This window comes from Aptenodytes patagonicus, chromosome 2, assembly GCF_965638725.1.
Source record: "Aptenodytes patagonicus chromosome 2, bAptPat1.pri.cur, whole genome shotgun sequence".
NCBI lineage: Eukaryota > Metazoa > Chordata > Aves > Sphenisciformes > Spheniscidae > Aptenodytes > Aptenodytes patagonicus.
This window is the reverse complement of record NC_134950.1, coordinates 45381600-45399674: the sequence shown is the minus strand read 5'-3', so window position 1 is coordinate 45399674 and position 18075 is coordinate 45381600.

Sequence of the window (18075 nt, the reverse complement as noted above, 5' to 3'; positions counted from 1 at the left end):
TTAGCGACCATGAAATGATAGAATTCTCGCTTCTTGGTGAAGTAAGGAGCGGGGGCAGCAAAACCGCAACCATGGACTTCCGGAGGGCAGACTATGGCCTGTTCAGGACGTTGGTTGAGAGAGTCCCGTGGGAGACGGTCCTGAAGGGCAAAGGGGTCCAGGAAGGCTGGACGATCTTCAAGAAGGAAGTCTTAAAGGCGCAGGAGCAGGCTGTCCCCATGTGCCGTAAGAAGAACGGGTGGGGAAGACGACCAGCCTGGCTGAACGGGGAGCTCTTGCTGGGACTCAGGAAAAAAAGGAGAGTTTACCACTTGTGGAAGAAGGGGCAGGCGACTCAAGAAGAGTACAGGGATCTCGTTAGGTCATGCAGAGAGGAAATGAGAGAGGCAAAAGCCCAGCTAGAACGCAATCTGGCCACTGTCATTAGAGACAACAAAAAATGTTTTTACAAATATATTAATGACAAGAAGAGAGCCAAGGGGAATCTCCATCCTTTATTGGATGCGGGGGGGAACATTGTCACTGAGGATGAGGAAAAGGCTGAGGTACTTAATGCCTTCTTTGCCTCAGTCTTTAATAGTCAGACCAGTTATGCTCAGGGTATTCAGCCCCCTGAGCTGGAAGACAGGGACGGCGAGCAGGATGAACCCCCCATAATCCAAGAGGAAGCAGTTAACAACCTGCTACGCCACCTGGATGCTCACAAGTCTATGGGGCCGGATGGGATCCACCCGAGAGTGCTGAGGGAGCTGGCGGAGGTGCTCGCCAAGCCACTCTCCATCATTTATCAGCAGTCCTGGTTAACGGGGGAGGTCCCGGACGACTGGAGGCTTGCCAATGTGACGCCCATCTACACAAAGGGCCGGAAGGAGGATCCGGGGAACTACAGGCCTGTCAGCCTGACCTCGGTGCCAGGGAAGGTTATGGAGCGGTTCATCTTGAGGGCGCTCACAAGGCATGAGCGGGACAACCAGGGGATCAGGCCCAGCCAGCACGGGTTCATGAAAGGCAGGTCCTGCTTGACCAACCTGATCTCCTTCTATGACAAGGTGACCTGCCCAGTGGATGAGGGAAAGGCTGTGGATGTGGTCGACCTGGACTTCAGTAAGGCCTTTGACATTGTTTCCCACAGCATTCTCCTCGAGAAGCTGGTGGCTCATGACTTAGGTGGACTCTTCATTGGGTCAAAAACTGGCTGGACGGCCGGGCCCAGAGAGTTGTGGTGAATGGAGTTAAATCCAGTTGGCGGACGGTCATGAGTGGTGTTCCCCAGGGCTCAGTTTTGGGGCCGGTCTTGTCAATATCTTTATCGATGATCTGGATGAGGGGATCGAGTGCGCCCTCAGTAAGTTTGCAGACGACACCAAGTTGGGTGGCAGTGTTGATCTGCTCGAGGGTAGGAAGGCTCTGCAGAGGGACCTGGACAGGCTGGATCGATGGGCCGAGACCAACTGTATGAGGTTCAACAAGGCCAAGTGCCGGGTCCTGCACTTGGGCCACAACAACCCCATGCAGCGCTACAGGCTTGGGGAAGAGTGGCTGGAAAGCTGCCCAGTGGAAAAGGACCTGGGGGTGCTGGTTGACAGCCGGCTGAACATGAGCCGGCAGTGTGCCCAGGCGGCCAAGAAGGCCAATGGCATCCTGGCCTGTATCAGAAATCGTGTGGCCAGCAGGAGTAGGGAAGTGATTGTGCCCCTGTACTCAGCCCTGGTGAGGCCGCACCTCGAATACTGTGTTCAGTTTTGGGCCCCTCACTGCAAGAAGGACGTTGAGGTGCTGGAGCGTGTCCAGAGAAGGGCAACGAGGCTGGTGAGGGGTCTGGAGAACAAGTCTTCTGAGGAGCGGCTGAGGGAACTGGGGCTGTTTAGCCTGGAGAAAAGGAGGCTGAGGGGAGACCTCATCGCTCTCTACAACTCCCTGAAAGGAGGTTGTAGCGAGGTGGGTGTCGGTCTTTTCTCCCAAGTAACTAGTGATAGGACGAGAGGAAACGGCCTCAAGTTGTGCCAGAGGAGGTTTAGATTGGACATGAGGAAAAATTTCTTTACTGAAAGAGTGGTTAAACATTGGAACGGTCTGCCCAGGGAAGTGGTGGAGTCCCCATCCCTGGAGGTATTTAAAAGATGTGTAGATGAGGCACTTAGGGACATGGTTTAAGTGGGCATGGTGGTGTTGGGTTGACAGTTGGACTTGATCTTAGAGGTCTTTTCCAACCTTAATGATTCTATGATTCTATGATTCTGTCAGTCTACGCCTGAAGATAAAGTGTCAGCTGCTACGGGAACCACGTGCAAAAGTGGCTCTGCAGCACCCCACTGGTGTCCAAAGCGCTGACAGTGAGCCAGCACTGAAGAGCCCAGCTGGCACCATGCCACTGTTTTTTCCAGAAATTCCTGGGCATCTCTACTCTTCCTGGTACTCTGCTGTTCTGCTATTATAATACTATTCTAGTAGTTTGTGATCCCTTGTGCTTTTTGCAATATCCATATTAGCTCTTTCCCCATCCCATTATTGCTTGTGCCCTAGCCCAAAATCACAGTGCTGGCCATAGTAGCTCTGAAGTTAATTTTGCTGCTCTAACTCCAAGAAAGAATATTAATCATGTTTCTTCATTGTCAGGGACATATACTATCAAAGTCCTTAAACCTGAGTATTTATTTACCTTGGTATATAAGGTTGACTGCTGACATTAGGAAAGACATGGGAGTCTATTTGTTAGTGAGTTTTTTTCATATGTATCCTGGCTTCATTAAATGGGCTAAAGCCAACTAAATTCTTGACTGTCAATCACCCATTGTCTTGGTTCATTACACAACACATTTCTTAATGCTCACCAGAACAGGAATTGTTTTCATTTTTGTTCTGCTAATGGAAGCTGCTTTGGAAAAACTCAATGGAGGTCATTTAAGGAGCCTTAGCTTCAAATGAAAAATATGAAACAATTTACTTCCCAGTGGGGAAAAATGTGGGTTGGAGAAAGAAAAAAGCAGCAAAAGAAAGAAATGCAGATAGATACAGAATCACAACTCAGTCCAGAGTGTGGGAGCCCAAAACACTGTAGGAGTAATCCATGTAAGGAACCAACAGTCTGAGAAACACACAGGAAGTTAACAAAACATTTTCCCTTTGGAGAAGATAAAAATAATTTCCATAAAAATTATAGTCAGGGGCTTATAACCAACACAAGTTGGTTTTTAACCAACTGTTTCTCCACTGTGGCTGAATAAAAGTTGGTAAAGCCCTGCTCCTGTTCGCAGATAATGGACTTTGTTCTGCAGCTCACACAGCAGAAATATCTTTGTTTCAAGTCCTGTTGTCACCTCCCTAAAAAGGGTTGCTATTTATCTATCTAGATATCTTGACACACATGTGTATATAGAGGTGACATAATACCACTACAACGGGTTTTTTTTGTTCTGAGTTGAGCTTGACAAATCATTCATGGCATTGTTAAAAAGTTTTAATTCATCCTTTTCTCTCTTAGTAAATTTCCCATAAAAAATTCTGTCTTTTTTTTGTGTATTCCTTTTTTTAAAATATTCCTTAACATATGCTTTGCAGCAGGAGCAGGACATTCACTCTTTGCAATACACTTTCTCTAACTCTACAACTAGCTTTTGTTTTTAGGTACATGGATACTCAGCACTGTAGTATCAAAACACCTTGTGTCAACAAATTTTTGCTTTCAAGGACAAATTCTCAGAAAAATGTCAGGAAAACATCACAGTTCTAAGAGTTATAGAATTATGGTTAAACAGTTACGTAACTACCAGTGAAAACGAAGTACAGCATTCAGTGTAACTAAGCTGTCAAGAGTTTCATCCATGTTTCTTGTGAATTCTGTGAATTACTATGGCTTTTTATAAAATGATGCTAACACTCGAAGTAGCATGTAACATAGCCAGAATTTAAAAACTAAATAGGCAGGTCAGTCAAAGCCGGTGTTGAAAGAAAAGCAGTGAGCACTGAAATATTTGAATCCTCATCAGGTGGCGGTTGGAAACCATGAAGAAAAGAGTTTAAAAAAAACCCAAACCAGAATCTTCACTGCTTTCTGATCAACTTATTAAAAGACCAAGCAGAAATTCTTCCACGGTCAGAAAAATTGGGAATTTCTCCATGTCCAGCACCACCACTGGACTGATAAATCTGATGCTGAACTTCCACTCCTTTGGTGAGGGCTCTCTTACAGCTCCTCATACTGGGCAAGGTCCTTCAGCATGTCTTTGGACTGTGACTCCACCACCAAACCCCCAACCATCAAGTTTCTGCATTCAGCAAAATCCAGATGGATTCATGAGTCGAGGATAATTAACCTTGAAATCTGTTTCCGTCCTCTTACTCCCAATTGTCAGAAAGTACAGGTAGTAATACTGCTGAAAACATGAGCAAATACTTTCTGTGCTTAATGCAACCGAGGTCGTTCACTCTAGAGTACCTGCTGTAACTGTGGAAGGATACATTGCCTAAGGCTTTGAACTGAAGGAGAAAGAGTTTGCAAAACTCAGTTATACTGGTATTAATAGAATACAGCCAGATGGTGCAGTCATCAATAATCTAAAAATATCCCTGGTGCATAGTCAAAAGCAAAGTAGCATGAAAATTTAAGTAAAAAAATTGCACTCACCAATAACAGCCTAAAAAACCTTTAATGGCAACTCACCCGATGTTTGCTGAAAGGTCAATGCGTACATACAGTGAAAGGGATTTATTCAGAAATGCAGCTTTTTGAGATGAGAAGTCATTGAAAGAGAATCTTACCATTACCTGACTGATTTTAATGTTCTGCTCTTATGCAACTGAGTTAGAATAAATACTTTGCATATGGCTTTAAATTACACCAAATTTTTATTGGAAAAATGCACTCGTCCTCCTGTATACATGGCCCACTAATGAGTCAAAATTCCCCTGACAAGCCTGATTCATCATTCTCGTGTGGGTTTTGATATTGTTTATACACCCTTGTACAGAATGGGCAAGAATTTACCATTCTGATCCAGTCCTATTTGTGTGACTATTGACACCTGTCTAAGGTACAATGGTAATTAAAAGCAACTTTTATTTATATCTATAATGATATATATTTATTTATATTTATATATAAAGCTATGAAACTACCTTAACTAATACATATATGGTAGTTGCTCAACTAATATACACATACATATATATACATACATATATTTGCAAGCAGTGATCCACCCTGCCATCTGCATAGAAATAGTTCTAGTCCTCAGCTGCTACATTTTTGCATTATTCTCCATCTAAGTCTGTGGTGGGTAGCTGAATAAAAGAGGGTAAAATAAGCACCATAGCAAACATTTATTTCAATGTTTATTTAAATGTTAATAAGATTTTTAATATTTTTATAGACACTTATGAGCAAGTAGTCCACATGTAAGACTTAGCAATTAGTTAATGCAAGCTTTAAATTTAGCAGTATTAAATAGGAAAAAGATACTTACACATTTATACATTTTTAAAAACCCTTACCTGGGCATAATCTGGAGTTTTGGTTTTCTCTGGGCCCAGGGGAGGAAACGCCACAAAAAATAAATCAATGTTCTCTTTGCTAATCCCCAAAGAAAAAAGCTGATACAGCATATTTTTATTTTGTGCACATAAGCTATTTTTCACTAACTCAGTCTTTTTGTAGTACATGTCAAAAGGCAAGTAGGATGGGTTTTATTGCATTTTTTCCCCCCCCACAGGTATTCCCTAACAATGCATTTAGGAGCCTTTGTTCTACGCAAAGGCAAATGTCTGCTGTATGCCTTCAGAGATCTACATGCACAGGCTTTGTAAAAGAAAGAGTACACAGAATTTCTCAGGGCATGTCAGCTTCTATGAGACCGAGCATCTCTTCAGTAACAAGAGAAGCAAATGGAACAAGACACGGCAGGAGATTATACTTGTCAAGCGGAGGAAATAGCACAACTGCCTGCCACAAAGCCACCTCTGCCCCATGGCTGCCTGTACGGCTCGAAGAGACAACAACTTAGACCAGTAGTGCTTAAAGCAGTGATATACAGGAAAGACTCAATAAATCTTTGGAGCAGGAGAAGATCTAAGAAGAATTTTCTCTGTTTTTTTCATCTTGGCTCACTTTGTCCCCCTGCTCTGTACTACCAACCTTCTCACAGGTTCCCCTTCTCAGAGGCAGCTCTGGTTTGGGTTGCCATGTGGGTTGCAGGAGAGAACAGAGCACATCGCTTTGGCAGTGGCGGCTTTCCTAAAGTGTCAAAAATGATTTTTTAAAGGGGAATAGACACCACGAAAGTGGCATGTGAGGTGGAGGTTGGGATGTAGAGTTTGGGGCATGCTAGAGATGACAATACATGTAGGATATTCACATACGTGACCATAAAAGGTGCCCAGATTATTAAAGAAAAAAAGCCCAGTTTTAAAATGTTTGAGAGCTGCTAAGAAAGGCATTTGAAGGAAATGAATAAATATGCAAAGGCTGTGTTTGCTCAAGAGAGCAGGCAACTAAGCAATACTAAGACAAGGTGTTCTGCTTAGCATCATATCCCACCGCAGGTGCATCTTATGGAAATGAAGTAACATCAGAAGCATGTACAAAAATGAGAGTTGTGCTGATTTTTCAGTGCTTGTAACTGACACCTGAATCTGGTCCAAATTTATCCAGTTCTGCCAATGATCTTCAACAGTTACTTCTGAGGATGATAATCACTTCTTTTCCTGATAACTATTCACTCCTTGAATCATTTCAGAGTAGGAAGGAGCACATCATTGAAGACAAAAGAATAGCACCACCCGAAATGGCAGTAAAACATATCATTTTTATAAACCTTTATTATTTTTTTCATACAGAAATAAGACTTGGGGTGTTGGGAGTGTTCTTACAGTAAAATACTTCAGCAGTTATTAGACACCTGAGATTTCTTTTTGGCATCACCGAAGAAAACAATTTAAAGGCCCAAGGTATCCTCATTACCAGCATCCTTTAATCAAATGCCCAGACCACCCAACAGAGATACTTAGAAAATATATCGGGTTTATATGTTAAAAAAAATGAGAAGGAACACACCATGTTTTTTTCTAAAGTCAATGAAAACCTATTTATTTTAAAGTGATTCCTTGGAAAAGCCCAAACACCAATATGATTTTGGGCTTATTTTATGCTTCCTTTTTATTTAGACAGATGGTGATACTCTTATGTCTATGAATAATTTTTATTCATGCACACTTCAGGAATAATTTCACAAAGTTAACAGTGGTACTTGGGAAGGAAATCACTTTCCAACATCCCCCTTTTAAGGGTAAATTTTTCAAAGGCACATAAGTGACTTAGGATCCTACATAATTTTCAAAAGTGATTTAAGCCCCCCTAGCCTAGTTTCCTCACAGCCAGCAAGATTTAGGATTTGCAGGGATTTATTTAGACGGTTTTCAGCATTGTTTGGCAGAGGAGCACAACACAGCTCCTTGGCCGCTCGCAGCTTGGAATTTCAGCACCAACTTGAGTGCCTGTTTGCAGCTTGGGATCCCTACACGGGAATTGTTAAGCTTGTAAGAAAGGGATTTTCAGCTTTTTAAGGCAAACAGCTGAGCAGGGAACTGCCTAAATTAGCCAATAGTGCAAGGCTGAAGAATGGGGCTTATGTGTCTAAGCAACTGATGTGATGCCAGTTTAGAGGTGGCTCCCCTCGCCCAGGATCCTTGGCTGTGAACTCTCTGCTGGATGTGGGCACCGCAGCCAAGTCAACTACTTAAGCAGCCTGTGCCCTAGTTGTCAAAACCTCTGCCTGTATTGAAGGCCATTTCTGCTGAGCTTATTCTATTATTATTATTATCCTTCAGCCATCACGTAGGCTGGAGTTGGCCTTTCCTTCCATCTAGAGGTGGCCTGTATTTATTTTTCTGCCTGTGGTCCTGGGAGAGAGCATGCCTCAAGCACGCTGAGGATACTGCTGGATGGGTAAGACACTGATGAAGGGACTGTTTTGGTACCCAGGCTAAAACCCCGGTGTCGGGGCTTGCAGGACCTCCGTTTGAGGCAGGGCTCAGAGCAGCTTATTGCTGTGGTGCTGAAGTTGTGATTAGGCTGATTTGAATGTGTCAGATAGCAGCAGGTGGGAAGGTATTATTACTGATTTGCACTGATGGTTTCACTGAGATGTGGTTTTAAAACTCTCAGTGAAGCCTCTTCAGGTACCTAACTTGGTCTTATGATCTAACTCAAAGGAAATGAATTGTTTTTGAAAATGGGATTTATTGCAATACCCTATTTATGCTGACATCCCTAAAGGTGATCAGTATCGTGTCAGCATAAGTAACAAAATATTTAGATATCTAAGTATTTCTGCAAATCTGAATCTTACATGCTTTAAAAAATTGTGAGTGCCTATCAGCATCCTCTAATACCTAAATGTCCTTACAAACTTAGCCCATAACTCCCTTGAAACTTTGTTTTGTTTAATTGGAAGGAAGTTTTTGTGAGTATCTGAACTGCAGTTCACAGATTGAACAGTGAATAATTGTAAACATATTCAAAAGAGTCTAAAAATAACTTCTTCTGAGTTAACTGTTAAGCTATTAACTATTGAGACAGCTGCACTTTCTATTTTAAGCTTCTTTATAATGGAACATGGCTTTATTATTTCACAGTTTGCTTTGAAGTCCTGCCACCTATTGGTTTATCAGAGCAATGATCAGATCAGCTGGATTTCACCCTGTGAAGCCACAAAGGAAAATGTATCTTACAACATCAAACCCTTAAGCAGTAAGAAATTAATAAGTGATCAGAAGTAATTTAGCCCCTTTGCAATTGCCAAATAATTTTCTAGTGCTATATTAGCACTCCATCTGGACAAGGCAATTGCTAAACTTTAGTTTCTGTCATTTTGAATTTGAAAAAAAAAAAACAACCCTCTTCAAAGATCGAAACACTGAAGCCCTGGAATCTTACTCAAAGGATTTGTAGACTTCCCTAGAAAAGTGTACATATGTTTATTGATGCAAAATAGATTTAAATATACAGATATGCATGCACTACATTTACTTGTTTCAAGCCAAGTTGCACATAAATAACTCATTTCATAGCTGCAAACAGATCAATCATTCTGCATTTATTTGCAAATGCATTCTTCTACACCACCAACACACTGCACTGTGAGAATATTTTAGAATTCTCTTTTAGCTTATGTTATCCTGGTACCACATTACTTTCAGGGTCCTTACTACGCACTCAAAAACTGTTTAGAATGTCAAGAGCATTTGAGGAATGACAGCAGAGCACAGACAGAAGCTAAGAGGTACATGAGCAGTGCAGGACAAAAGTCTAAGGAATAAGGAGTAAGCAACAACTGTACAGAAGCAGAAGTAAAAACTGGGTGAAAAACTTTATTTCTAGACCTTCTGGTACTGAGACTTTTGAAATTTTGTTAGGAAAGTGAGAATTTTTCAAGACATAGCTGAACCTGCTTTTAACCTTAACTTTTCTTAAGGCTTTGTTCAGGAGATGCTTCACTCTTGGATAGTTACCTTTGTTGCCTCCGATACCCGATTTCTGCCTGGTGTCCTCCAGAGCAGAATAAAACAAATAACCACATGAGGAGAAGAGTTTTGCATCTAATGAGGGACAGCCATCCAGCCAGCCCTCTGCTTTCCCTGCTAGTACCAAAGCAGCACAGGCAAGGAAGATTGTGCAGAGGAAGCAACGATCAACTTGTCACAGCTGCAACATAGGCTGTATAAAATAAGGCGTCATTGTCAACATAGCTTGCCCTGACAACTCAAGCAAGTTGTGTTGTGATTATTCATGCAAAAGAGTCTGGACGGAGAAGACAAAATATTTTAAGAAAAAGCCTTGAAAAATATATCACCATCAAGAAACTTCCAATCTGTTAACGGTTCTTTAAATATTGGGGACATGAAACTGCTTAATTCACAAGCCTTGCTGTCTTCTGTTCATTATTTTGTGTACCCAAAAGAATTCACTAAAGTGCACTCCACACGATGACAGTGTGACAAGGGCCAATTTGTGAATAACTTGTCAACAGCTTGAATGAAACTCTAGAAATCCATAACAGGTGCTCGATAGCTATAATCGAGTGACAGATGGATTAGATACATGAAACCACAACAAACTGACTGAATGGGAGACGGAGAGAGAATGAGGGTGAGAGTGGGGGAGGTTCATTAACTATAGAAGAGAGCAAAAATACATGAATTATTAAAGAAGTGGCATGAGCCAATTTGTGTGGATGCTTCCTGCTCATCTTCATCAGGCCTGGGAAGAGGAGCTGCAATGCCAGCTACTACACACAGCAGCAATGGTCTAATATCTTGACTCTAGGCAGGGATGTACCAGAGCTTGGCACTGGCCTTGATTGCAGAAATCACTGTTATATTTTAGTACACGCATAAGAGCTGATTCAGCAACGTACTTCAGCGCACGCCTTGCTGCAAGCGTGTGAATAGCGCCATTAAGGTCAGCAGAACAACTGTGTTCAACTCACACTAACATGTTTAAGCATCTTGCCAAATTTTTGTTCTCTGTTGCGGGATTTAAAATACAAGGGGATGAATCCCAGCTAGTGTAAATTGCTACAAGCCCCCTGGAGCCCTGGGGACTGCTGCCGTAAGAGTCTTTAGTGCTGCTCAAGGACGCATCCGTGTGCACGGGCAACGATGGACCAAAGCTTCTCTGCAGGCTATAAGCGAGGGGGTTGCCATCCAGGCCAAACCTGGGCACTGCAGATCTGTCCCTGTGCCAGCAAACCCAGCCTGCGTCTCCTGGGAGACAGAAGCTGCCTGCACCCACCCCAGGCTTTTCCCGGTGGGGGTCCCACAACGCCATCGATGCCTGACATCCTGTGCTTTAAGCACCCAGCGTCATCGGTAGGTGCCTGCTGCTCATGCATCTTTGTGCCAGGTATGTCAGAAAGTTATATTTAGGCTCAGCAAGGACCAATTCGCCTTAGTCCATGCCCAGCCTGCGTCTTCTACCTGTCCCTGACTGCAGGCAGGAGCAGGGCTCCTATTACCACTCTTCAGCTCTCTCTTCCTCTCCAATGGGTTTTCCTTTAAATTATTTTTTTTCCTTTAAATTAAACCTTCAATTTCCTTATTTTCCTCCTGTGCACATTGCATAATGCCACAATCCCAGATTTGCAATCATTCTATCCAAACAATGCTTTTCCACAGCTACCTATTAAGGGAACAAGCAAAACCTTGACAGCTGGTTTGCTTTTATAGAGTGACCTATCATTTTTTTTCCTCACAAATCTTGCTGTGCCTAGTATCGTCCCTCAGAGAAAAATTTGTGAAATTTTGGAACCTGTTTAGATAATGAATAAAATACAGATACTGAATATTTCAGGTGCAAAATCAAGACTTGCTGTTGGTAAAAAAACACTAGTAACTTGATTTCTATTCTCTTCACCACAAATGTCATGTAAACACATGAACCAAACTACTGCTTAGAAAATGAATTTGCTGCGTAGTCATTACTGTACCAGAAACCCCTGTGATAATAAAATACAGCTACTTTACAAAAAGATACAGGATTTGAACTCCTGACATAGTTTAATCTTCTTGTACTTTGGCATAATTCTTATGTTTTATGATATATTAACTCCTGCCATAGTCCAGGCTGTTCTGTTTACCTAGGGTGAGACTGTGCTCTCTGGCTGCGTGGACAGTGATCCCCAAAATGTCACACTAGCACACTCATATTCACACGTTAACCTTGAAACAACAAATTCAAAGTGTCAGAATTAACCCAAGGAAGGTACTGTTTCATACTTGAATGCCTTTGAGCTCCTAGCAATGAAGAAGAAAGTTGAGCTCATAGATCCAGAATGTAAGGAAAAGGCAGTACTGTACAGGCACACAAGGCTTATGCATTAATTAAATCCCATTTTATCTCATTTAAGCTCTACTTCATAGGCTTTCTGCGGTGCATAGCTGCTTGCCTTGGGTGAGAGAAAGATTTCATTGTAAGCTTTTTTTTTGCCCCCCCTTTTTTTTTTTTTTCCCTGGCTACAATAGTGTTCATATAAAGATGTGACCAAGAGACTGAAAGAGCATAAGATAAGAGATGAAAAAATCATGAGCTCTGATAAGGATACTCAGCTGTCACCACTAACCTGGTGGTAAGTAATGATAATATAATGGCTAATGCCACTGCCTAAGATAGAGCAGGCAGGCGCGTGTAATGAGCAATAAAAGCATAATAAAGCAAATTGCAAATCCATGGAGAATCAATCATATTTCAGTCTCTGGAAGAGTTTGGGTGCCTGGGGTAGTTCTTAACCATTGCTTCTATAGAAGCAAAACAGACTGGAAGAATTGACCTTAGAAAAAGTTTCCTGCTCAGTAAGTGAATTTCCTAATCTTGTTCAGATCTGACTAAATGTCCCTCTATTTTGGCTGAGAAACCTATTTTATGTATATTAGCCTTGGTTCCAGCAGGGTTGCCCTGTTCCAAAGTTAAAAAACCCCAAACTGATTGCATGCTCTTATGACTATCCCTCCTTTGTAATGCACACTGTAATTATCACCATGTAGAGAATTTTGCCTGTCTACTCCACAGCTGCTTGTGAGTGAAACAGCAACTCTATGTGAGCGAGTACACAGATGTTCAGCTATTGAATCCTTTGCAATCCAGGCCTGACAATAATTTGGATGTCAGTGATCTTCAAACATCTGATCCAGTGTTGGCTTTCTTATTTTGAGAAACCAAACCAAACCAAATCAAATCAAACTTTGGCCTTGCGGATTTTAAAGAACTGAAGCAAAAAAGTGAATCCCCATGACAATTGTGTAGACTGGGAGAGACTAGCAGTTGCACCTTGGAGCTTCAAGGAAATGCTTATTTTGAATCTCTCTACTTTGCCTCACCTTTTTGAGGAACATCAGTAACACAAAGTAGGCAATGGGCTGCTTTCACTGGAATGAGCATTTATTGAACAAGCATGGACAATGTTGGTGGGTTTTTTTTGTAGCTGATAAGCCAGGTACAAAAGCTCTGTCTGAACTCCCCAAGACTTTGTGAATGGCTGTATCACTGATTTACACTTGGGATCTCATTGAGAGCCTCCTAGAGACCACTGCAGGTCTTGCTCAAGTCTACTGCTAACAGCGAGATGAAAGGAACATTATTAGTGCCCCCATTTCACAGACGGAAGGTGAGACAGAAGAAGCACCAACTTCTTCATACTTGCAGATTCATGCACTTGTGTAAACAAATGGCAGACAAATGCCTGCACAAATCTCTCACTTCTCCATAAACAGACGTGAGAATTTGCACATGCACCATTTGCACATTGTAAACTGTTTGAGGTGTAAATGATGTTTAAACCATGCAGATTTGTCTTTCAGACTCATCCTGTTAAGAGACTTCCCCAAGATCTGTGGGTTATAAGAGTTAGAGCCAGGAACAGCTGCAAAGAGAGTACCTTTTCCCTGGCGTCATGAGAGCAGCTGTTGAAAGAGAAGGTGTTCTCTTGATTGGATACTATAAACAGAAACTGGAGACAATCTGAAATGATTCACATTCCAACTTTTTCAAAATCCACTCACATAGATGATTAACCTCCTAGTAGCCCATATGAACAATGGAAGGACTTTAGAAAGCCATTACTTTAGCTTAAATGACTTTTTACTTTAGCTGATCTGTCCTGAGGACATCAATTTCTCCACAGTTTGATTTGGGTTAGTGCTTTCAGCTTGAGACAGAAAGAAAAAGGAATAGAAATGTCACACAAAAAGTTTCCTGCATAATTCACCATCTTCCCAGCCAACTCGTGTATACAATTTCTATGTCAAAATAAAGGAAGCATGAGAGCAAAGTTTTCACTCAAAAACATTACCTGTAGAGGTTGTCTTCTGGGCAGAAAAAAACCAAAAGCATTCTAAAACCTTCCATTAAACCACTCATTCTTTATTATTAGCATGTATCATTGATGTAGGGATTCACCCTAAGTAAGGATTGGGTCTAGGTTCTGAATTTACAAAAGTTGTTTTTAAAAGACCATGAAGCCAACCATAGTAAGCGTGACCAGACCTCCTTATATTTAAACCTGAAGTTGAAAGCTGCCCTTAAGCACAAATCCATGTGTAAGTTGTAATTTCTAGGTCAGTTTGAGACCTGGAATAGCAATACTTTGCTGGATCCTACATTTCAGTGTTAGAGCTGTTCCTGTGTTACTGGGGTGCGTGCACGGAAGTGCATGCGGGTGTATTAGAAGAGGTGATGCACAAACTTCATGTTAATTTTCAGCTTTTCTGCATCTTTCTGGGATACCTTAACTACTGACTGGCTTCAATATTGCATCTTACTCTGAAGTGGACAAGAAATCTAAAGGATGAAAGACTTGAATCAGATTTCAAAGATAAGTATTCATTCCACAGGGGAAAGAGAGAGGTAGTATTAAAATTTTGGAGGCTGAACGCTTGTGTCCCCAGGCCAACGCTGTACGTTCAGCAGCAGGCTGTCACACCCTAATTGCTAGTACCTCTTTGTGAATCAACATCTCCAAGAAGCCAATTCTCCGTGATGCTTCTTTAATGTACATCTTCTCATTTGCCCCACGTATATTTCAGTTTGCCATCTGATAATTGGAATTGTGTGGGTAGCAGCCGGTACCATCTGGCTTGTTAATAAGTAGAGGATAAAAATGTCTAATGCCTTGCTCTACATAAATACAAGAATTACCCTACAAATAAACAGCTCCCTAAAACCTCAACTGATGAGAACAAAAGAAAATAGTGTGGTCTTAGCTCATTAAAAAACCCTGAAGAGAGAATGAGAGAGCAGTGGGAAAGCCTCATCACTTCCCATCTGAAGTTTTAGTGTAACTAAAACATATGGGAAAAATAATGCAAAATTAAACGTGATAATGCCCTTTTCACACCAAAACATATTGGGCCACTATACAAATGATGCAATTAAAACTGCTGCCTTCAGGAGCCAAAACCTAAGCTGAATAAGTACGGTACAATTAAAGTTTTTGATTTAAAACCAGTGAAAGATTTATCATAATGAACCTCAGAATTGAGATAATATGACTTGGGGGCATCAAAGCTAAGCTATAGAAAGCCACATGTCCTACAACATTGAGTTAGAATTGGAAGACTGACATCAGCAGATTTTAGGGCACAGAAAGGCTTACAAGATCATTTGCATGTGAATGGCCAAGACCATGCAAAATCTTGCATGTAAACAGTGCGGTATTGTAATCAATACTTTAATTAACAGGAAGGCAGTGCAAAGCTGTCTGCATTGGGGAAATAAACTCTGATCCCGTAGGCTGGATGCGAAAGCCGCACTGTTGTATTTGGAACCTGCTGGAACTTGTACAGCGCCTTATCTGAAAGGCCTCATACACATCGCGACAATGTCCTCTAATCTGGTAATAAAAAGGGCATCATGAACGGCGGCAGCCAGGCCCAGCCAGCGATGGCTGCAGTCACGCTATGCTCCCAAGATGGTGAAACGAGATTTAAGCCTCTTGCAGAAAAAAAAAAGGGGTTGCCTCCAGCCTGTCCTGGATGGGGAGGGGGGAAGAGGGGGAAGCGCAGCTGGGCGGCCGATACCTGGCTAGGGACTGCAGCACCCGGGGAGGTGCTAAAAGGCTGAGGAGAAAAGGCACGCAGCAAGCACCTTGGTTCCTCCCCCGCCGCCAGCCACCCCCCCAAAATCTCAGCCTGCGAAAGCAGACGCGCTGGCGGTTGGAGTTTTGCACTGCTGGGGAGTTTCCGCAGCAAGACTTTGCCTGCCCAGCGGGTGCTGTGAGAAATATTCACCTTCATTCTTCCAGACATAAACCCATCTCGGGGTGAGTCAGAGCCCAGATGTAGTGTGCGTTTCCCTAGGAAGCAGGGTTAGTAACACTATTCATGATGATACCATAGCAAGCTGGAGAAGCTATTTAGTTTGGCAAAACATGAAAAGACCCACATTTGGAAAATGGACCAGTTCTGCACTGGGTGGGAGCTGATGCAGCCTGGCACCCGGTGGACTCCTGTGGACTTCTGCCCTGTGCCCCTGACCCCATCACTGTCACTATAAATACAGGAGCTACAGTCACTGCTTGCCTACCTGCTTTCTTGCTCAAATATTTATACTTGCGCATAAGACTTGTACTGTTTACATCCCTTGACACTGCACCAGGCACAAGAGTGCAGTTCTCTGGCCAACCTTGCACTAACTCTTGCTGCTAGTCTGGGTTGTACATCGTGCTGATCAGGAGCTGGCCCTTGCCAAACAGAATCTGTGGCAGCTGAGCCTCCCTCCTCTTCCGTCTTACGGTGAATCATAATTTTGCTCTCATAGCAATCAGCTGATTTTTCAGAAAATCCATAGGAGCTCCATTATCTCAATAAAAATGCTTCTGCTTTTATAGCCTTTGCTTCTTTTTTGAAATTTAGCTTCTGCATTTTGAAAATTTAGTTTCAGACTGACCAGCAGCACTGAGTGGAAGATATCTTGAAGGGAAACAGTGTAAGAAACATAGGAATAAAATGAGGACTGTAATAATGCCTTAGGAAGGGAAAAAAAAAAGAGCTAAATCGAGATGATGGGCTGTGTGTAAGAACTGATAGTGTTTGAAATAGGAAATGTGGGGATTTCTAGTGAACCTGTGGCGTACAGAGTGGAGCCAGTTCTGGCAGGCAGAGGAACTAAACCAGGGCAGCAGATCCGAACGCCTCAGCTGGTACCATGCAGCACCTCTAAAACACAGGGGATGAAGTGATTGCATCAGAGTTATAATGACTGCCATCAAGGCATTTAATATATAGTGCGGTATTGCAGATATCTCTCATCAAACACAGCAATTACTATTGTGAAATTGCTAGTATACTGCTAGTCATATAATAATAGCTACTATATGCTCTTAACACATGTGGTCTGGATCTTTCTCCCTCACTGTAAACGCATGCATGTACTGCATGCTCCTATATAAGACTGGCGTTGCTCATTCCTAATACACTTCAGAATCGTCTTGTTTCACGGATGTGAAAACAGAGCTAGAATCAAGTGTCTTGCCCAGTGTTACCCAAAAGGCTGACCAGGGCTGGGTTTCCTGAGATGCCATTTTGACTCCTGCCAGCTGGGAAACACAAGACCTCCCCTCACAGCCTTCAGCACCGCTGCTCTACATGCGGTGCCTCTGCCACACGTGTCTGTGCAAAGAGCTCAGCTCTTCAGTCTATGGAGATGGCACTGCATTTTTCTCTGAAGGAATTCGATTTACACACAGTTTCCCGGTAGGTGCTTATGAGATTTTTAAAACCTTCATTCCTTCCCTAAAATCTTTTTGACCAGGCACCAGGATTAAAGAAACTGACTTTGTCTCCCAGTTCTAGGCAATTCCCTCCCAAGGGAACTAAGCTCATCCTGCTTCTAAAGGATCAAATGAATTTCATCCCAATAAATTTGAAATCAGCATAGAACCTAGCTCCTAATCCAGATTTTGCTTATTATGTCAGAAGTAAGCAGGGGGTGCACATGAGATGGTACATATGACTGTAATTAAAGAAGATTGCAGGCCAGATACTTTAAGCCCCAGCTCCAGCTTCAGCAGCAATGACAGGGAGCTCTTTGGATGGATGATATCTTCAGTTAAATAAAGAATGAGGTTCAGTCCTTTGTTTTTTCTACTTGTTTTATTTTCCGTCAGAACCGTAAAAAAGGTGTGCACAGACAGTAAAAGAGGAGTTTGCTTAGGGTCAGAATTAGGCTTGGGGTAACACCAATGATATTTTATTCTTCAGTGCCTGGGATGGGTGCAAGTACCCACCTGGAATTTTTTGGTGCACTGTACATGCAAATAGGTGTTAACAAGACATATATAACAATTCTATGAAATAAAAATATGAAAACTTAGTAGCTAGTCATTTGGATTTGCCAGAGAAGGGAATTTTGAAAAGGCCCTGTTTGGCAAAAATAGCTGTGCATTTAGCTTCTAAAAATGAGACCCCTTCAAGGGATGTGAAGCTGAGCACCAAAATCTGGTGCTGGGGATCAAAAGCTGGTTTGGAAAAATCTTGTGCAGTAACAGTTTTAGGAGCAGATACCAGCAACCTAAATAGTAATTGTTATCA